The sequence below is a fragment of the Pelodiscus sinensis genome, chromosome 6 (assembly GCF_049634645.1).
Source record: "Pelodiscus sinensis isolate JC-2024 chromosome 6, ASM4963464v1, whole genome shotgun sequence".
Taxonomy (NCBI): Eukaryota; Metazoa; Chordata; order Testudines; family Trionychidae; genus Pelodiscus; species Pelodiscus sinensis.
Window position 1 is genome coordinate 91,276,832 of NC_134716.1, and position 23,035 is coordinate 91,299,866.

The following is a 23,035-nucleotide window of genomic DNA, read 5'->3' on the forward strand; positions in this document are numbered from 1 at the left end:
TTCTGTAGTTATATTGACCGTAGCCACCCACATAGATAGTGCTATGCTGGTAGGACAGCTTCTCCCTCTTTTGGAGGCGGAGTTATGAAGCCAATAATAGAGTTATTTCCCGTTGGCTTAGAGAATCTTTGCCAGAAGCACTACAATGGTGCAAATGCATTGGTGCAGGTAGGCCTATGCAACTTTGTAGTATATACTTTGTAGCTAAATACAAGGTGAAATTGTTTAGCATAAGTAGTTAACACATATTTTAAGGGAGTATTCAAGATGAAGTGGCCTATTAATATCCCTCCAATCATAAGGGAAAAAACCTGAAGAAGGGGCCTGTTAAATCGAGTACGGATTGCTGTAAAAAGCCACAAAAATAGCCAGTGTCTCTATTCCGTCCATCTAGTATCTTGAAAAGTTATTAATTTAAACTTGTAAATTCATTTTTTGAAGATGTTGTGTAGGTTTCTCTTGAGGTGGAAGTTCCTTCTTTAAGGAGGGTGCAGCATGCATACTGTACAGTTCTGATTGCTCTTTGAAGTGTGTTCAGCTACAGGTGATATGGTGATTCTGTCTTATCATTTTTCTGTCTGAGTTTAGTTGAGAGTGTAGTGATTGTCTTGTTTCACCCACACAGTTGTTATTGAGGTATTGAGTGCAACATATGTTGAGATAGGCATATGTAGGACTTCTGGATCTTGAAACATGTCTGGGGAGTGTTGTTCATTGTTTTTTCCTTTTCTCTCTGACTAGAGAGGTATTAACAGGCCACTTCATCTTGAATGGTCCTTTGAAATATGTGTTAACTACTAATGCGAAACAATCTGTTCCAACTTTTATTTAGTTATGACAGTCTTGAGTACATTTCCCAGACCTGAAGATAAGCTCTGAATCACTTCCAAATCTTGTCTCTCTCTCTCTCTAATATCCTGGGACCAAAATGGCTACAGGTTATACACTTTCATTATAGTAGTGCTGAGAATTCTCAATCAGAATTGGGGTTGTATTGTGATAGATGCTGTGACTGAACTCATATGAAGATGCAGCCCCACCACAAACAGATATGTATTTTAGTTTTTAGGACGTTATGATGACATTAAGTTTAACTCAAGTCATTAGATATGAAGTTATTTAAGCACTCTTTGTTATGTTGCTTGATTAATCCCTTTGGATCTTTCCATGAACTGAGTTGGTGCCTCTTATAATACATATCTAAACTGACAACTCAAGATATTATTACTTTCCTGAAAATTGCTGTTAGAAAAATTATATTTATCACGGAAACTCTTGAGAAAACAGCTCTTCCTGAAGCTAGTGGCAACAGTTTCACTGAATAAGTAAATTAAAATTGTATTATTTCTATTAAAAATTAAATTATCAAGATTAATATAGGCCATAAAATTCTTTGTCTCTCTTAGTATTTAGAATGTGTGAGCATTTGTACCTACTACTCATATAGCAAGAAAACAGGGAGTATCTATCATTCTATTTGCCTCTCATCATTTTGACATTGGTTTTGAAACTAATAAATATTGCTTTGAACTTAAAATAAGTTATGATGACCATTAAAGCTATTTCTGATGTTAGCAACTGAAACATTTCACTGAAAATAACTACAGCAGTAAGTCGCAGAGCTCATATCTACACACTTGGATTTGCAGGGCTCACATTACAGTGCTGAAAACAGATGTAGATGACCCTATTTGGGCTGGATGGAGCTCAGGCTCTGAAACACAAGGAGAGACTGCGGTAAGAAAGGGTCCTGCAGGGAAGATCCTAAGACCAGAGGAGGTACTACAGCTAGGAAGGGCTGGGAGTAGTCTGCTAAAACACAAAAGTCCTGAAGCATCAGGGGAGTCTGGGGCTGTGCCCAGCCTAGGACTGGTTAGATTTTTGTGTTTAAATTAAGTAAATAAAGCAAAGCCTAAGGAGGGTTGTTACTGTTGGATTTATAAAATACTTTTCTTTTTACAGTTTATTAAGGAACAAAGACCTAGCATAGCTACCCTGAGAAGACCACTTTTTTCCACATTGGAGAAATTGACAGGATTTGAAAGACCCTCCTGTCAAAGAGGAAAGTGGATACGTAATCAGCAAATGGAAACATCCAAAGGGTGGCAGGACAGGCTGCTGGGTGTGAAAAAAACAAATTCTCTTTAAAAAGGACATCAATAGGTTATTCTCTTTGAAAGAGAGGTATCAGAAAGAACAAGTGCATTTGGAAGATGACAGGAACCTGGACCTGAAGGAGTAAAGGAGAGGGTGAGTTAGCTATGGATAAGTGGCGAACTGATACACTGGTAGTGGAGGATGAAAAAAATGGGCATTATCTTCATTTGGCAGAGACGGAGGCACCTTTGAAAATAACCCAACCAAGCTGGGTCATCTACACATCTATTTTCAGCATTGTAAAGAGTGGGCATTTTTGTCTGATGAAAGCAGTTAGATGAAAGGAGAAGGACAGAAGCTACCAAGTAAGAAATAGAACAACAGAATCCAACAAAAGAAATAAAACATTTCCTCTGATAGAACTTGCTGCAGGATGGGTAACATTCTAAGGCTTGTGTGTGTCATAGAGCAGCTCAGCTTTCAAAGGCTGGAGGGCCAGGAGCTAGCCACCATTATCACTAAAAAGGAACATCTGGGTTGGATCAGGTCAAACCACTATAGAAAAAATAGGGAGCTGCAAGTAGGTAAAGGAGAAGGGAGGCTGAGGAGAGACTACAGTAAAAGCTGCCTCAGCCAGGAAGAGCTGGGAATAGACTGCTGAAGCAAAAAGCGTGAGACACCACGGGAGTTTGGGGCTGTGTCCAGCTTAAGGCAGGAGGGAAGATTTTGTGTTTAAATTTGGAAGTGATTTTAACAAACCAGAGCCTAAGGGGGCTGCTGCTATTGGACTTGCAAAAATCCTTTTGTAAGTTTACTGAGGAACCAAAAGGAGGAAAAAACATCTTGTGTCATGACCTTATGATTAAAAGGCAGTAAGGAGCCACTTACAGAAGGTGCCCAAGGGGAGGCCACTCGTGGACAGTATCATTGAATCTAGGAGTAAAAAAAATACTTAATGCTAATAATTTAATTTCATCTCAATTTTTTCATCTCAATGACATTAATCCCAGAATAGAATCCTCCTATGTTCCACTTAAGGCTTTGATACAGCATTTAAATAGTTCATAAAATCTGGAGGGTTTTTTGTTTTGTTTTGCAGAAGCCACAATACGAAACAGCATACCGCTTATCATGGGTTTAAATAACCTTCCATTCAGAAATTGACATAATGCTGTACTGGGAGCTACATATGTCCTAAACATACGGGTAGGATTTGTAGATGTATTTAAATATGAAGATTAAATTATAGACTTCAAGTAATATTCATTCTGCAAACAAGTCTACAGTCTAGTAGATACATCTGAGCAATCACTATCTTTCTATCTAAAATATGTATTTTCTTCTTCTAATAAAAGTACTGCTACATGATAAAAAGGCTCTTTTCTATTCATTTCACTTATATAAAGAACTATAAAACTAACAATCTATTTGTATGTAAATGCAAATTCTGTATTTATGAAAATAGCTGGCCATTAATCATAAGGTCATGGCACAGGATGTTTTTCAAAAAGATACAGTCTAAGAATTATTTTTGGAAAGTTCTATGGCCTGAGTTATATGTGAGAGTAGATTACATGATCACAGTAGTACCTTCTGGTCTCGGAATCAAGTCTGTTAGTTGACTTGCTGCACTGAACGAATAGCTGAGTGTCTGCATTTATTCTGATATTCTCTAGTATGCTGGATCTCTAGGGCTGTGTCTACATTGGCATCCCTTTCCGGAAAAGGGATGCTAATGAGACACTTCGGAATTGCAAATCCACGGGGGATTTAAATATCCCCCGCGGCATTTGCATTTACATGGCTGCCGCTTTTTTCTGGCTCGGGGTTTTTGCCGGAGAAAAGCGCCAGTATAGATGCGATTTTCTGGAAAATAAGCCCTTCTCCAGAAGATCCCTTATTCCCTTGAAAGTAGAAATAAGGGATCTTCCGGAGAAGGGCTTATTTTCCGGAAAATCGAGTCTACACTGGCGCTTTTCTTCGGCAAAAACCCCGAGCCGGAAAAAAGCGGCAGCCATGTAAATGCAAATGCCGCGGGGGATATTTAAATCCCCCGTGGATTTGCAATTCCGAAGTGTCTCATTAGCATCCCTTTTCCGGAAAGGGATGCCAATGTAGACACAGCCCCTGTGTATATATAATTTTGTCAGGAAAATATAACAAAATGGTTACGAAATGATGTCTAGAACAATTTTGCCACATTTTGGCAGCTATGTATATATATATATATATAATCACTGTATTCTAAATAATGCATCTGATTTTATTGTCATCCACCATAATATCAACTGTAATTTATATTCCACACATGGAATAATCTCAGCTCATAAAATCATAGGGTTATAAGTAACCTCAGAAGGTCATCGAGTCCAATCCCCTGCCCAAAGCAGGACCAACCCCAACTAAATCATCCCATCCAGGGCTTTGTCAAGCCAGGACTTAAACACCTTTGGGGATGGGAATTCCACCACCTCCCTAGGTGACCTATTCCAGTGCTTCACCACCCTCCTAGTAAAATAGTTTTTCCCAATATCCAACCTAGACTTCCTCCATTGCAACATGAAACTATTGCACCTCGTTCTGCCATCTGTCACTACTGAGAACAGCCTCTCTCCATCCTCTTTGGAACCCCTCTTCAGAGAGTTAAAGGCTGCTATCAATTCTCCCTCATTCTTCTCTTCTGTAGACAATAGCATACAAAGATAATTTTTATTCAAAATACCAATTCCTCTTATCATTACAGCAGATCTCCACACAGCAGACTGAGAAAGAAGGTAGACAGAGTGCTCATCTTGTTCTGAACCGCATATATACAAATATATATCTCTACAGTCCAAATTTATCCCTTTTGCTGGGCTTTAGCTTTGTAAGTAACAACATAAGCATAAATTTTAGTCTTCTGTCCAAACTTCGCTGTTCTTAAGATTTCTCTATTCTAGATCCCAGTTATCTCTGTTCAGAGAACTGCAGTCTTGCTATAAGAGAGGATAGATTACCAAGCACAAGCAAGAAATAAGTCAGCAACTGCCTGTACAGGTCTAATACTTGAAAACACAAAGTGACAAACAGAAGAACTCAGCAACCTTAGGGTACATCTACACTACAGAGGAAGAGCGAAGCTGCCACTGTTGATCTTCCAGGGTTTGAATTAGCAGTCCAGTTAAGACAGGTCATTTGAAATGAGATGGGCACTCTGATTGATGCTGGTAACCTTGCTTTCACGAGAAGTAAGGGAATTCGAATGAAGAGTGTTCTTCCTTCGACTTCCTGCAGTGTAGACAGCGCCAAAAGTTGAGTTAAGAGACTTCGACTTCAGCTACGCAATTAACGTGGCTAAAGTAGCATATCTAAATTAGATAGTATAGACATACCCTTACAGAGCTAAAGAAGAGAGAGTTACTCCACTTGAGGTGCTGGTGTGTACTCACACCAGTGATCAGAAATCTTTTCTAACAGTGTCCTGCCATGCCACGCATGTACAGTAGTGTCCCCTCAGGCCATTAGTGTCCATTGCTTGTGTATGCGGCACGGTGCCTTCGTTCCTTCACTATCTTGGATATAGCCCCAAAAAGGCTTCAAAGTAGGGGAGGACGGAGGGCACCCTCAGGGACACCCATCTTGAAGAACCCTCATTACTGTACAAGATGAGTAACACTCTCTTCTTCTTTGAGTGCTGTCCTCCTGGGTGCTCCGTTTTAGGTATTTAAAGAGCAGTGTCTGTCTCATGGAAGTGAGTTTTGGAGCCATGTCCTGGAGACAGTGGAGTGGACAGCGATGTAGTTGGGATTAGACCAGATGTCAAAACATAGTGTCTAGTGAATGTGTGTTCTGAGGACCAGGATCCTACTCTGCAGATGTCCCCACATGGGACATTATTAAGGAAGGCTATGGTTGATGCCACCACTCTGGTGGAGTGGGCCATAACAAAAGGTAGTGGTTTCTTGTTATGGATCGCATAGCAAGTATGGATGCAAGAGGATATCCATTTTGATACTCGTTGTGAGGAAACAGCTTGTCCTATCAGTCGTTCTGCAAAGGAGGTGAAGAGTCTTGTGGACTTCCTCCAGGACTTGATCCTGTCAAGGTAGCAAGTGATCACTTGTCAGAAATCAAGGGTATGTTGTGCTGCTCGGATTGTGTCATCGTGTGGTTTTGAAAAGCATGCAGGTAAGTGGACTGGTTCATTAATATGGAAGGATGTGGGGACTTTCAGGAGGAATTTAGAGTGGGGTCTGAGTATGACCTTGTCCTTGCTGAAAAATGTGTAAGGAGGGTCTGCCATTAAAGTTGCTACATTTACAACCTGTCTGCTGGAGATGATTGCAATAAGGAAGGCTACTTTCATAGACAGATGTAGCCATGAGCATGTGGCAAGTGGTTCAAAAGGAGGCTTTGTGAGTCTCTTAAGGACGTGGTTTAGGTTCCACAAGGGAGTGGATGGCTTTACTATGGGAAATATGTTTTGAAAGCTTGTCAAGAAGTGTTTGGTCATGGGGTGCAAAAAAAGGGAGAACCCATCCACTGGTTCATGAAATGCTGCAATTGCTGCTGTGTGGACTTTTGAGCTGAGAGAGACCTGCCTCTCGTAGTTTGAGGAGATAGTCCAGTATCATTGGTAGGGTATGGTGGAGGGCAGGATGTTGTGTTTCTTTGTACCCATGTGGAGAACCTCTTCCACTTATAAGTATAGGCCTTTCCGGTAGAGGCTTGTCAACTGTTAATTAGTATTTGTTTTACCCTGTCAGAGCAGGAAGTTTCAGCATCATGGAGCCAGGCCTTGAGGTAAAGTGTTACCAGGTCCGGATGGAGAGTATAGCTATGATGCTGGCATAGGAGGTTGCAATGTTATGGGAACGCATAGGGAGCAGAAATCATCAGACGTTGGAGGTACAGGAATCAGATCAGCCTGGAACATGATGGTGCTACAAGTATGACCTGTGCTTGGTCCTGTCGGATCCTCCTGATCACCCAATGGATCAGGGTAGAAGTGGGAATGTGTACAGGAGTGGGGCTTCCCATTTCAGGAGAAACGTGTCACCTAGGGATCCCTTCTCCAGGCCTGCCCTGGAGCAAAACCGGTGGCATTTGTGGTTGGATCAGGTCTTGAAGAGGTCAATGTCAGGTTGACTCCACTTGCAGAACACTTATTGGAGGGCTGTTGTGCTTAAGATCACAGAATCCTCTGTGAATGAGTCCAGTTGCCAAGCAGCCAATTCCAAGGGATATGACCATACATTTTAAAGCATCTGAGCCTAGATTTCACTGGGATAAATGAGATTTCATAGAAGTCAGAGGATATAAGTGATAGAATGATAAGGTCTGATGTATTTTAACCTCTACTTCCGGAATATTCTAGGAAATCAATCTGTATTTTGTTCCCAAAACTTGTATTTTATTAAAAATGTACACAATTCTTATTCAGATTAGAATTTGCATTTTTTTAAAAATACCATACAAAGAATAATATAACAACAGGAAATAAGAAGTAAGCCACTGAATATTTAGTAATAATATAGGCGTCGCCTGCACACACATATGATTTTATAGCATATGGAGCAATTTTGTACATCTTTTCCCTTACATTGAAAGAACAAGCTATCTTTGATAACTGGTTAAATATTATGACACACAGACATTTTGGCACTTACCTTAACCACAATGTAATATATTTTTGGCTTATTATTAGCACAATACCATGCCTTTGGGGTTTAGGATGGCAAAGTTTTCCTTCATTGAAAGCTTTCTTGCAAAATCCTCTAAGGGATTGAATAATGAGCCCTAATGACTTCAATCCTTTCTGCCCTTTTATAATTTAACATAATAAAATTTTCTCTGTAAGCTTTCTTGAAAAGCTGCTCAAAAATTAAATAGGCAATTCCAGCCAAATTCAGAGGATTTTAAGACTTGTATTGAGTGACAGGGCAAGGAAATGGGAAATGCAAGTTAACATCTACTATTTTACACTTGTCTCCTGGACTGAGAAAAAAACAAAACAATACAGGGAACAAATACTACATTTATCCTTGGTGTAGTGTACTGACCAACACAACGGTTTAATTATAATTGTATCAAAATCCTTATAAACATTAGCACAGTTTACTTAAAAATGTAAAACAGGGTAATATGGTTATTTAAAAAAATGCAAAAAATACTCTATTGCCAGTGTTCCCTCTAAGCTGTGTGGGAGCCCAGCTTCACAGGTGATTAATCAGCCCTGCCCAGTCAGCTCCTACTTGTGACATCCTTCTAGATACCTGAAAACCGCTATCATGTCCCCTCTCAGTCTTCTCCTTTCAAAACTAAACAAGCCCAAATTCTGTCAGCCTTCCTTTATAGGTCATGTTCTCTAGTCTTTAATCATTCTTGTTGCTCTTCTCTGGACCTTCTCCAATTTCTCCACATCTTTCTTGAACGGTCAAGAACGGTCACAATACTCCAAATGAGGCCTAATCAGCACAAAGTAGAGCGGAAGAAAAAATTCTTGTGTTTTGCTCACAACACTCCTGTTAATGAATCCCAGAATCATGTTTGCTTTTTTTGCAACAGCGTCACACTGTTGACTCATATTTAGCTTGTGGTCCACTATGAGCCCTAAATCCCTTTCTGCTGTACTCCTTCCTAGACAGTTGCTTCCCATTCTGTATGTATGAAATGGATTGTTCCTCCCTAAATGGAGTACTTTGCATTTGTTCATATTAAACATCATCCTATTTACCTCAGACCATTTCTCCAGTTTGTCCAGATAATTTTGAATTATGACTCTATCCTCCAACTCAGTTACAACCCCTCCCAGCTTCTAGATCATTTATAAGGAACCAGTCCCAGCCTCTAGATCATTTATAAGTAAGTTGAATAGGATGAATCCCAGGACATACCCTTGGGGGACTAGTTACCTCTCTCCAGTTGGAAAATATTACCATTTATTCCTACCCTTTGTTTCCTGTCTTTTAACCAGTTATCAATCCATGAAAGGACCTTCCCTCTTATTCCATGACAACTTAGTTTACTTACGAGCTTTTGGTGAGGGACCTTGTCAGAGGCTTTCTGGAAATCTAAGTACACTATAGTCACTGGATCCCCCTTGTTCACATGTTTGTTGACACCCTCAAAGAACTCTAGTAGATTAGTAAGGCATGATTTCCCTTTACAGAAATCATGTTGATTTTCCAGCAAAAAATTATGTTAATCTATGTGTCTGAAAATTTTATTCTTTACTATGGTTTCAACTAATTTGCTCAGAACTGATATTAGACTTATTGCATTAGTTTAAGATCACACCTTTACTTAGAATCAGTGCAACATCTGTATGTAATATAAATCTGAAACACACTTTCAACCATAATATTTTAAAATAAAATAAAATTTGTTTGATAACTGTCAACTCAGAGGAACTATTCCAAATGGAATAATCTGTTTTCCTTTCACAAACAATGGTACATTATTTACATGATCTATACAGTGAAATAATATAGATAATTTGCAAAGCTCCAAGAAATAAATATGTTAAAACAATTACATTGTTTATTTTCTTACAAATAACATATAGATGTGATTAGAGATGTCATACTTTTAGTGTATGAGCTATATTTTCATTAACAAAATATCAAATAAATCTTTTATAATTACTGAAATGTGTATTATTTGAGCTACTTAAAAGCAGACTAGCTGAAATCATTATTTAAGCATGATAATCAAGATTAGTATCTTTTAAACAGCAATTACAATGTTTTTTGTTTAGGATTATTTAACTTCAGAAATTATCCCAATGTAGTGAGCTCTATAGAAGTAAACAAGCAACTAAATGCTGATTAGCTGATACTCAGGAAGTAAACAGTTGCAAAATTGGTTATTCATATTTCTGTTACTAAGCACTCAAACTTCAGACATCACTTCATAATCTTGCACACTGAAAATAATTCAGTTTTCAGATAGGTATCCTAGGTTACATTTACCTGCCAACGGACCACAAACTGCTTTAAAAACAACATACAGTACTTTCACACAGTGGCTAGGGTATAGGCTTACAGCTCAGGAGACATGGACTCTATTTCTAGCTCTGCCCCTGGTTTGCTGCATGAGCTGGGGCTTCGCTCCTTGTTCCTTGGTTTGGAAAATGAGGTTTTGGTGTTTACTTCCTTTGTAAAACATTTTGAGATCTTTAGATGAAAAGCTGCTTATTTCTGTTGCTATATTTTTGTTTAGATTTTAAAGACTACAAGAGTTTCTTCCTCTAGGTGCCCTTGAAAATTAACCAAAATGCCAATGAATGTAAAGAAAAGGGGGAAACAGCACCAACTCCACAAGATATACAAATAACTAAATAAGTTGTACATCACAGAAAAAACTTAAAAGATTTCACATGATCCCTATTGACTCTGCTCTCATACAGCATCTCATGCCATAGATCCTGGCTATTTTATAATTAAGAGGAACACATTCTCAAGAGAAGTGGTTCTAACAAAGACCCTGGCAGCAGCCCCATCTTTTATAAAGAATATTTACCACTACAATACTAAAATGCAGCCACCACGGAGTCAACCATGGCATCTCTTTAACAATACACAGCAAAATTACAATCCAGAATAAAACTTCTGTATACAGCTGCACGTAGAGAAGATTCATCTACTAGTTTGCTATAATGATTTTTCTGTGCATTTATGCCATACATTTTCAATTAAAGGATATCTGGAATAAGAATTTGCATTTACTAATAATTAAAATAAAATAAAAATACAGCAATGGGGGAGCAGATTTATTTTATTTTATCTGGCAATGACAATGCAATTTTATTCACATCAATCTTTTCAATGACTTCAGTTCCTAACTTTTAGCCACTTTATGAGCACTAATAGCTACAATTTCCAAAAGAGGCCTGTTTGTATACTAGATTGAATTATTTCTCTCCGTGTCAAATGGCACACAGAATAATCAAATGTCAGTGAATTTAGGAATAATATAATCAAAGAGGTTCTGGTTACAGAGACAAAGTCTGGTGAATACCAAGTAGGATGTTCTGATACCAGCCTAGTGTCATTACAGGAAATATATACTCACAACATACAAGTAACAAAAAACAGGACTATGTAGCACTTTAAAGACTAACAAAATGGTTTAATAGGTGATGCGCTTTCGTGGGCCAGACCCACTTCCTCATATTCTGGCCCACGAAAGCTCATCACCTATTAAACCATCTTGTTAGTCTTTAAAGTGCTACATAGTCCTGTTTTTTGTTTCAGCTACACCAGACTAACACGGCTACATTTCTATCACTATTCAACATACAAGTAAGTGATTCAAAAATACTCTTATAATTTTTGTAGGGATAACTGGTTCCTAGAGATGGAGTACAGTTTTTTTTCTTTGAATTTCTCTTGTGTTCTTTTTTGTCATACAGTCATATTGCATGTCAATCTGTAATTTCTCCTAATCTTTCCATTGGTAGCAAACAGCAACACAGTTCACTAATGAAAGGATCTGTTCTCATTATTTTCAACTACAAATTATTTGTTTGAAAAACTAATCACTTTATAGGGGGAAGCTGTACTGAGAACATTTTATACAAATTGCATTGTAATGTAAATTTAGTTACAGTGCTTTTTAATCAGATCAAGAAATTTAATCTTTCAAGAAATTGAAGTTACTATATTTGTCAATCTGTTGCTGTTGTAAAATTACAAGGATGGCTTGTTAGATTACCAAAGTATTAACATTTCAGTAATGTGATGAATACCATGTATTTATGTGCATGGACTATGAAATATCTAATTAATTTCCTGCATTTTCTTGCTCAAATAACTGAAATGATAAAGCTCCCTTCATAGACTCTCCGCCACCAAGCTCACCAAACAAGCAAAAACAAATTATATAATAAAAATGAAAACACTATAAGAAACCACATACATTAAGTAAAAACATGAATAGAAAGTGGGACGGCAAGACCTTTAAACATAAAATTCAGCTTTACTTTACAATGTAGACTGGTTGGTGTAAACATGCTGTAAGCACCCAGCTGCTTGCATTGATTTTGGAACTCAGATAAGAAGGTGCCTAAATAGTTCTGTTTAATGGGAGGTACTGGATGGTAGGGACCTCTGAAATCTAGGCCAGTTACTGAGATCACTAAATTTAGGATCTCATTTTTTAAAAATCTTGGCCAATCAGAAGATAAATTGAACACAGTCTCTGAATTAGGGAAAATAGAAAACATCAAACCAGAATCCACTGATAGGTTTGGGGAATTTCAAACTGCTGAAAAGATTCTCAGAAGAAAATATCAAATATATTTTTAGTATTACAGGGAAATACAGCTAATGCGCAGAAGATTGAGTAGAATTTGACACATGTACCCATAGTGTTGGCTGCAACAAGACACACAGATTACTGATGCCAGAGAACCAAAAGAAAAAAAATGTGGCTACTTATTGAACAAACTCATGTCAGCTAAAAATAGATATTTAAAAAACACAAGTTATATGCAATCAAGTCATATAAAAATAGTTAGGTCAATTTAGAAAAAAAAAAAGCCCACAACAAACAAACCCAAACCCTGTCATCTTTCTCTATATACAGTAAAGTTTTTCCTGCCGGACAACAGAATGTTCCTCCTAGGCGACAAAATAACGTCATCAGTGTCAACAGGCTCAGCAAAGCGAAAGCGGCCAGAGAGAGGGGGATAGACAAGTGTAGCAAGCAGAGGGCACACACCCCCAGTATTTTATTATAACTGGCTCCATTAATTCTTTTCAAGATCTCAGCAAGAGGTTGTTTCTGTGCAATAAGGCTAATCAGTACTGCAGTGGGTCAACAGGGGTACACTTGCTAGGTCAAAAGTTGCAGAAAGAAAGTAAGTGTGGACAGGCTCACTTGCTATGCTGTACATCAGGGCTACTCATCATGTGGCCCACAGCCCATTTGTTTATGGCCTGCAGTGTGGTTTGGATTTACACGGGGCTTAACACACGGCCCGCGTAGGGTTACCAGGTGGCTTAAAAAAAATACTGGACACACTTGATCTCAGATGGAGGGGGGGGGGCCACTGGCCAGGAAGGGAGTGGGGCTGGCTGGGAGGATGTGTGTGTGTGTGTGGGGGGGGGGGGGAAACTGACTCGTGGGAAGCAGGGCTAGTGGGGCAGGAGGAGTCGAGGGCAGCGGGGCTAGCCGGGGGAGATTGGTGGGGGGACCAGCCAGCGGGAAGTAGGTCTGGCTGGGAGGGGCCGGGGGGAGCGGAGCTGGCTGGGGGAGATCGGGAGAAGGAGAGGGGGAGAACAAGCTGGCAGGAAGCAGGGCTGGTTGGGGACAATGGAGCTGGCCAGGAGAGATTGGGTGGGGAGGGACCGGCCAATGGGAAGCGGGCCTGGCTGGGAGGGGGTTGGGAGGAGCAGGGCTGGCCAGGGAGGGAATGGGAGGAAAAGAATCAGCCAGCAAGGAGTGAGACTGACCCAGGCGCATGCAGATCTCGGGGCGCTGCCCATCCTGCGCACAGTCCCGGCGAAGCATGAGCAAGACCAGCCCCAGGGATTCCATCTCATCTCGCCCCCCCCCCCCCCCACGAAGTTGTGTACCGCCTGGCTGGTAGACATGCTCATGCAGCGTGAGCTGTCTACCAGCCAGACAGTTCGCAACTACATACTGATACTCCTAATAATAATAAAACTTACCTAATTAGAAAATACCGGACATTTTGTGTGTCCGGTATTTTCTTAATTTTTTTCCTGGACAGAACCCTCAAATACTGGACTGTCTGGTTCAAAACCGGACACCTGGCAACCATAGGCCCATGAGTGGGAGCCAAAATAAAAAAGTAGTCAATATAATGGTCTTCTATTGATATGCGTTTTAGTAGTTAAATTCCTGGACTGTCATTGCTCATTAAAAGTGCTGTCATATGGGTGGAATTGGGTAAATATTGCATTTTATTAATATCAGCAGAACTGACTTAAACGGTGCCTGTGTGTTGTGCAATTTTGCCTTAATCTTTGTATTCATGCTCATCAGTGTGCAAGTAGCTATTTGCATTTATTTGCCTTTGGGAACTGTTTGTTTGCCTGCCTGCCCTGAACCAGGGCCTAGGTCACCATTTTGACTTTGGGGAACTGTTTGGTTGCTGGCCTGCCTTCAAACCCCTGGTCTTAAAGGGGCTGCCGGGCTAGGAAGTACAGGCCTGAGCACTGGGCAGGAACTCAGGACTGAGTAAGGAATCTTACACTGACCCTGAACATTTCCTCAGTTCTTGCCCTCTAATACCCTTACTCTACTTATGCTACATTGATGACATCTTCATCATATGGACCCAAGGGAAGGAGACACTTGAAGAATAACTCACCTCCATCATAGTCATCCAGGAATCCACCCCTGCAATCAGCCCTGGTTCCAACTCTGCCCACACATCTATACCAGCAATTTCATCACTGGAACCAATCACATCAGCCACCAGATCAGAGGTTCATTTAACTGCACATCCACTAATGTGATCTATGCCATCAAATGCCAGCAATGCCCCACTGCAATGCATATTGGCCAAACTGGACAGTCTCTATGGGAAAGAATTAATGGACACAAATCAGATATCCGAAAAGGCAATACATAGAAACCTGCTGGAGAATACTTTAATCTGCCTGCACACTCATTAATTGATCTGCAAGTCACGGTTTTGTTTCAGGCCAATTCCAAAAGCCAAATACACAGAGAAGGGTTGAAACGTAACTTCATTCACAAGTTTAATTCTTATGCAAATGGTATGAACCAGGATATTGGCTGGCTTGCACGCTATCTTCCACATCCTAATGCCTTAACCAACCAACCAAACAACCAACGAAGGTGCTAATTGTTCTTATCAGCCTCTTATGACTATTTGAACTATCTACTCACTGTCCCTCTTTTTTTCCCCTTCTTTTTTCTCTTTTCTTCCTTCTCCCCCCTCTCTCCTTCCTTATTTACTCTTGGATCTGGACTTCTAATACTCCTGTCACATCTGAAGAAGTGGGTTTGCCCACAAAAGCTCATGATACCATCTACATGTTTTGTTAGTCTTTAAGGTGCTACTAAATTATTTGTTGTTTAAGTTTTTCCTGTTACAGACTAACTCGGCTACCCCTCAAACTTTTGAACACGCAAGGCACAGTATTCAGCCATATGGAGTGAAATCCATCAACTACACAACGAAACTCACACTGATCCAAACAGATATCATCTTTCTTTCCAAGTGCAAACAGATGAACATCATACCTAAGGGACTGAGGTGAAAAACCCACTGCAATCTACGTATCCCACAGACTACAACCAGAGATTATGCCACACTCTCGCAAAGAAACTCAGGAATCACCTTATCAGCATTCTACACAACAAACAGAAGAAAATCGAGGAGGAGCTCTCAGCATTAGAAACAGTCATAAAAAAACCAAGCTTCCACACACACTTCATGTTTTCCAGACTTTACTAAAATTCAACAAACCAACTATGAGGATCACTTCATCTACTGGAGCAACATCTTAAAATCCATCCAGAAAGTGAAGCTGGGGAAAATACAATAGCCTGCTTCTTAAACTGAGTGCCTCAGTAAAAGCATATTCAACCAGCGCTCCATAATCTGTCCATTCCTAAAACAGTTGTCAAAACATTGTATAGGAACACACTGTCCCTACTACAAGTTAGATGACTCCTTTCTAATTTTCAGATGATACAAGATCTTCTGGTTAAGCCAAGGTGATCTCTTGCCATCACTCTTATCTTTCCTGTGTAGTGGAATAATTTGCTGTTGCACCCTTAGTTCTGTCACTTTGAAAATCTGCCAACTGTCTTAAATTCCTTTTTCTCTTAGAATTGCTTCCCACAAAACCTTACCTACCAACTCTCTGAGTTTGCTAAAGTCTGCATTCTTAAAATCCATTGTCTTTATTTTGCTGTTCTCTCTCCTACCATTCCTTAGAATCATGAACTCTGCCATGTCAAGATCTTTTCACCTAAGACTTTCATCCTTCCACTTTCCAGTTCTCAACCAGTTCATCCCTATTTGTTAAAATCAAACCTAGAACAGCCTCCCCCACCCCAGTAGCTTCCACCACCTTCTGAAATAAAAATGAAATAAAAAAATGATCTCCATCAGCGAGATAATCATCGAGGGTGCATCTACACAGCACAGTTATTTCAAAATTACTGACATTATTTTGAAATAGCAATGCGAACGTCTACACGGCAATTCCGTTATTTCAAAATAAATTCGAAATAATGGACAACTTATTCCAACTTCTGTAAACCTCATTCCACAAGGAATAATGCCTATTCCAAAACAGCTATTTTGAAGTAGCTGTAGCGTGGATGCTCCACCGCTACTATTTCGAAATAGCTCCTCCCCAGGGCCATTCAAACTAATTACTCCTTAGTGCCTCCTGGGGCTCTAAATCAAGGTAGCATGTCCACATTAGGAAAGCCTGCCCTGGATTAATTTTGAGGCTTCCCTGTAGTGTAGATGTGCTATTTTGAAATAAGCTATTTCAGAGTATTTCTTAGGGAATACAGGCAGTCCCCGAGTTACGCGGATCCGACTTATGTCGGATCCGTACTTATGAATGGGGCTTTTCTCGCCCCGGAGGATGAGGGCGGCGGGACCGCCCAGACGCGCCGCGGTCCCGCCGCCCGCGTCCTCCAGGGCGAGAAAAGCTGCTCCGCGTCTCCCTGGTCTGCTGGAGCCCCCTCCCCAGCAGACCATGGAGACGCGGGCAGCGGGACCAAGACGCGCCGCAGTCCCGCCGCCCGGATCCTCCGCGGCTTTACTCCGCGTCTCCCTGGTCTGCTGGGGGGTCCCAAGGCAAACTATGGGCACGAGTCCCATCAATGGCCCCCTTGCAATTTGGAAAGCCCATTCTCTCAAAGCCATGGAGACGCGGGCGGCGGGACCGAGACGCGCCGCAGTCCCACCGCCTGGGTCCTCTGCGGCTTTGCTCTGCGTCTCCCTGGTCTGCTGGGGGGGGCTCCTGGGGCAGAGCAGCTGGGGTGCTGCCGGGTTGGTCCAGTAGCGCCGAGGAGCGGCACTGCGGGACCAACCGGCAGCGCCCCAGCTGCTCTACCACAGGCATCCGCGAGAAAAGCCTAGTCCGCTGGGGGAGGGGGGAGGGCGCACTAGCTCTGCCTCTGCAGTTGCTCTGCCTCAGGCTTCCTGGAATCAGCTGCTGATCAGTTTCAGCAGCAGCTGACTTGGGGACACCTGTGGTAGAGCAGCTGGGGTGCTGCCAGGTTGGTCCCCGCAGTGCCGAGGTGCGGCGCTGCGGGGACCTACCTGGCAGCGCCCCAGCTGCTCTGTCCCAGGCATCCAGATTCAGCTGCTGTTGAAACTGATCAGCGGCTGATTCTAGGAAGCCCGGGGCAGAGAAACTCTGCCTCGGGCTTCCTGTAGTCATCTGCTGGTCAGTTTCAGCAGCAGCTGAATCAGGATGCCAGTTCCGACTTAAGTACAAATTCAACTTAAGTACAAACCTACAGTCCCTATGTTGTACGTAACCTGGGGACTGCCTGTAACTTATTTTGAAATAAGTGTGCAGTGTAGACATACCCTCAGTGAAAATAATGTCCCAGCTTGTCCAGGAAGCTAAAGTCCCAATTTCCAGGAAACCCTGACCTCATGCAGCTTGCCAGTGTGTCATATAAACATCCATTAATCTGGCTGATCAGGGCCAGCATAATGATACAGTAATACCTTTTGCAGTTTGTATACTTATGTTCCTTGTGAAAGGCAAACTATGGGCAGGAGTCCCATCAATGGCCCCCTTGCAATTTGGAAAGCCCATTCTCTCAAAGCCAGCAATTATTTCAAGGATATTTGTAATGTTTACTCCTGCAGGTGTAAATCACTGTCCTGAATGCTTCATAAACCTTTGCCACAAGCCCCCTCCCATAGACCTGCAAAGTACAAACTGGTTAGTAACAGACCTGTAGCAGTCTCAAGTAGCCAGCTTTCAGACAGCTGTAGCAATCTGCTTCTGGATCAGCGTAGCCTTTCCCTATTTGTGTTTCTAACTCCAATGAAGCTGTATATGTTTTAGTTATTATGTGTACACTGGGATCCCAATGTGGCTAAGACAGGTGAAACTGCTTTGGTATTAATAAAAGTTGGAATATTTTGCTGCACAAAATATATTTCCACAGGGTCATGAGAAAAGTGTGAAAAGGGGACACATTTGACAAAGAGTGTCTGTATTTTGGAGTTATATGGCTGCTCCCCTCAAAATCCAGTAACGTGACAGTGATTCCTCTACATTGGGAGTCCTAGGACTCCCAAATTTTTTAACTCCAATGAAGGTGTATCTGTTTTAGAAATGATAAGAAATATTGTAAATTTTTTATAGTGTAGATAGGCCAATGTTTTCAATGATGGGTAGTGTTTGGGGTGGAGAAGGTCTTAATATACAGCAGGGCTACCCAACTTTGGAAGCTCGGGGGCCACAATGATATCCACAGCACATGCCGAGGGCTGCAACTGGGTGGTTGCATATACACAAAGCTCATGATACTATGAAGGGTACATCTAGACTACATGGCTCCGTCGATGGAGCCATGTAAACTAGTTTACCCAGCATAGTCAATGAAGCAGGGATTTAAATAATCCCTGCTTCGTTAAAATAAAAATGGCCACCATGCTGTGCCGACGATCAGCTGATCTGGCACAGCATGGCAGTCTAGATGCAGCGCGGTCGACAAGGGAAGCCTTTGTCGACCGCTCCGGTAAACCTCGTTTATTTAAATCCCTGCTTCATTGACTATACCAGATAAACTAGTTTACATGGCTCCGTCTACATGTACTCTAGACATACCCTATGTGTTTTGTTAGTCTTTAAGGTGCTACTAGACTATTTGTTGTTTTTTAAGTTTTTCTCTTTCTGTGGTAAAATGCTTTTTAGATATATATTATCATTATTATTTATTTCCAATATTTTCTTTCTATGTTATAAGTGCTTTCAAAACATAAACAAAATAGAGATGGGAGACTAAAGAATCTAAAAGACAGACAGACAAACAGACTATGATTAAGGAAAAAAGGAGTAAAACATACAAACATCATTAAGATGGCATGTTGTGGTATTAAGTTAATGACAAAATATTTTTGTTTTGCAAGATACATAGATGATTCTCAAGAAACTCCATCCTTATCATAATCAGCCGTTTAGTTTACTGAACATTTCACAGTAGAAGAATTTTTTTTGGAAGACTGGTATATGAATGCAGAATGGCTTCAAATCTTTCCTAAAGGCTCATGATTATTCTGAAGCATACATAAAACTAACTGGCTAGTTATGGCTAGAGTGTGGGTGCTTGGGAATAACCTATACTTCTCACAAAAAATGTGATATTAAAACACTGTGATACAGATACTATAACTGCAATTCTAAATAATTATATTGGTAATACCAAAGAAAATATTTTCACTTGAGAGAAAACAGAATATTTTCAATGACTGTCAAAACTGTCTTACATTAGTGACTTGTATGGTAGGGTATTTACCACTCTGCACATAAACCTATTACGAATATCTTTTCCACTCGGAATAAGCATTTATCAATTTTTGCAGTCTCAGCCATGGAAGGTTACAGTGAATAGAAATTTCATTGCTGCCAGCTTGAAAGCCCTTTCAGAACTGACACTAAGAAGATACAAGCAAGTTTGGAAACTTGTAGAATTAACAAGAAATAGTTTAGCTGCAATGCACAAATGTTATATAACGTTTTAATGTGAACGCACAGTTATTTAAAATATTCTCAATGATGAGAGGAATTTAACAGAAAGGAGATAGCTATTTCTCTAATCAGATTCCCTGCAAAATATATCTATTAAATTACTTCTTGCGTCAGAGCTCTATATTCCAAAACATATGTACAAAACATGTACAAAACATTCAAAATACATATACAAAAGATTTATTCAGATTATGAGTAATTAACATATTTCAGATTTGCATAAATGTGACAAGGTAACTCTGGCTGTTTCCACTTTCTAATATGTGAATAAGCCAGACATCAAAGTGTATTTTCATTTGTAATTAATCTGTTTATACATACAGTACAAGTGGACTAGCAAAAAATAGAAAAATAATTTTTACTGAAAATCCAAAATAACCTTATTAACCCTTTGCAGAGGAGAGGTCTCCCATGAAATAATCACACTCTATTCAAGCTTCCCAAGTGAGACCCTGTAAACTTTCTAAAGTTAGACATATAGAATGCTGAGCAATGTTCTGGGACAAACATTAATATTGAAACTGTTTAGACTCTGCAGATGTGACTATGTAAGGTGGGAGTTTGGGACTGAGCAACATCTTACCTCCCTATGAAATACCACATCACTTCCAACCACAGAAAGTTTTTTAATAGCCTCTTTTTAAAAGCCTTAATTTTAAAATTGGCCCTCTCCTCTACTCCATCAGAGCTCTGATGTGCGATCTTAAAGACTTCTGTAAGATTCACATTTTTTTCTCTTGGACTTTTAATGAGTAGATGTGTTTATGTGGTTGAATGAGGGAAGACTCTCTTTTGCTGGATAAATTATATTTTGATAGATGAGGTTAATAGGTAAGTGTGTTCTTTAGTTTTGTATATTTTAAACATCTGTACAAACACCTAACGGTATTAAGTAAATGCTCTAAATATATTTGCAAAATACATTTCATTTTTAATTTCTTTTAATCCCAGGTTACACTCCTCCATAGAGTGAACAAAAACCTGTTCTGAAGAGGAACTATAACTTCCAAGAAGACAAATAACTGACTTCCATAAAGCATGCAAAATGCTATCATTAGTGTGCCAGCTTTTGATTGGATGCCCGCCTGCAACATACTTATTATTATTAAAGAATCATTATCAGAAATACAATTTATGTCAGTTCTTTAATCAAAAACAGAGCACATTTATAGCAATGAAGTTTACTTTTACATTTTAATCAAAGACTTGTTTATATTTCTGTTGAATTTAAGGAATAAAATACACTGCACTTCACTGCTTTCATCTTGAGGCTTTCAGGGCAAATGTCTTTTGCCATTTTACTGACATCTACCTAACAGTGTAAGTGCAATTGTAAGGCACATCTTCACTACACACCACTGATGGCAGCATATGGGGTAACGTGTAGCTATATATCACAGTGAAAAGCAGGCTGCATTGACATTGCAACACATGTCCGGGAAATACTTTGGTGTGGAGGAAGAAGCAGGAAAGGCTACTCCCCAAGGCCGTGTCCAGACTCAGGGGTTTTTTCGGGAAAAGTAGCCTTTTCCCGAAAAAACTTCCCCTGCGTCCAGACTCAAGTCGCGTTCTTTCGAAATTATTTCGAAAGAACGCGGCTTTTCTTTCGATGGCAGTAAACCTCATTTCACGAGGAAGAACGCCTTCTTTCGAAAGTTCCTCTTTCGAAAGAAGGCGTTCTTCAATGTAAAGAGGCCGTCTTCGAAAGAGAGCATCCAGACTCGCTGGGTGCTCTCTTTCGAAAAAGCGGATTTCTCTTTCGAAAGATCCGCCTGCAGTCTAGACGCGATCTTTCGAAAGAGGCTCTTTCGAAAGATGCTTTCGAAAGAGCCTCTTTCGAAAGAAGCCTGCAGTCTAGACATAGCCCAATTGTTCAGAAAAGACTAGCAACGGGGAAGCAGTGGGACACAACAATGCCTATGGAGAAGACACTGCATTGGCCTGTAGAGAGCTCTGTATTGTGTATGTACTCCACATGCTGCTGTAAGGAGCAAGCAGCACAGACATATCCTTAACAGTGTGTGTACTGGTTAAGCCCCCCATCAAAGAACAAAATGTCATTTCTTATTTGAACTTTGAGGATAGATCCACTGCTGACAATGGAAGTGGGGACTTGCCAACCACCAGCCAGCAAAGCTAGTCATCATACATCCCATACTGATTACAGTTCTGTAAGAAATGCCTCTGCTTCATCACCAACACAGGCCTGATTTTTCAAGGCACTCCAAGCTCTGTCTCATAAAATCCATGAAAGCAAAAGATATACAAAGTTACAGATGAAAGAATGTCTCTAACAACTTCTTTTATGACAAGCCATAATTATATTTTCTCTTGTGATTTTTATGCCTCTGATACCCATTGGCCGGATTACAGTTCTTTAATATATCCAGGCATGAAGGCATCAGTTCTTAGGCTTGTCTTCACTTACCCGGAGAACAATGCTCCAGAGATCAATCTCCTGGGGTTCAATTTAGTGGGTCTAGTAAGGACCAGCTAAATCAACCACTGATGGCATTTATGTCAGCCCTGGTATACTACTGGATCGTGAGGTGTAAGGGAAGTTGATGGGAGAGTTTCTCCCATCAACTTCCCACAGTGCGGACACTGCAGATATTTGACTTAAGGTACATCGATTCTTTCTACACTATTTTTGTTGCTGGAGTTGGGTATCTTAGATCAACTTTTTTCAGTAGTGTAGAACTGGCTTTAGTAAACACCAGCTAATATTGGATGCTGCATCATGTCTCCTCAGCAACACAGGTTACCATGAGTACATCAAACCTGTCTGCTCTTCTCTATATTGGCTTCCCTTAGAATTTCAAATCACATTAAAGGTCTTGGCTCTTATCTTCAAAGTTTCCCCATGACCAGGGCCCAGATTATCTAAAAGACCATTTAAAACTTCAGGATGGAGACCATGGACCTCCTCTGACACAATGGAACTCTCAAAGTAAGAATAAAGTTAATCTATGCAGGAACCAGAACTTTCTCAGGGCCAGCAAAAGATAGTAGAATTAACTCTCCCAGGAATGAAGAACCATCACAAACCTCACCACTTTCTGCTCCAAGTTCATGGCACATTTATTTGACCTTGCCTTCTCTTCTAACATATAGATAGCAATAGGTACATTGACTTAAAAAAAATAAAAATTCCCTACACAACCAAAACAAGACATTCCCCTGAACAAACAACAAGTAATAGACCTGTTCATGTG

The 23,035-nt window shown here is 40.4% G+C and overlaps 1 protein-coding gene and 1 long non-coding RNA gene across 4 annotated transcripts in view; one reads left to right on the forward strand and one right to left on the reverse strand.

Annotated features, from left to right (window-relative positions):
- LOC142829942 (uncharacterized) overlaps positions 1 to 2,101 on the forward strand; it is a 32,287-nt gene extending 30,186 nt beyond the window's left edge. Inside the window, exons 3-4 of the long non-coding RNA XR_012904888.1 lie at positions 1,650 to 1,737; positions 1,963 to 2,101. This is a non-coding gene — a long non-coding RNA (uncharacterized LOC142829942). The remainder of the gene's footprint in view (positions 1 to 1,649; positions 1,738 to 1,962) is intronic.
- RNF180 (ring finger protein 180) overlaps positions 1 to 23,035 on the reverse strand; it is a 363,816-nt gene that overhangs the window by 53,088 nt on the left and 287,693 nt on the right. The gene's annotated exons all lie outside the window — the stretch shown is intronic.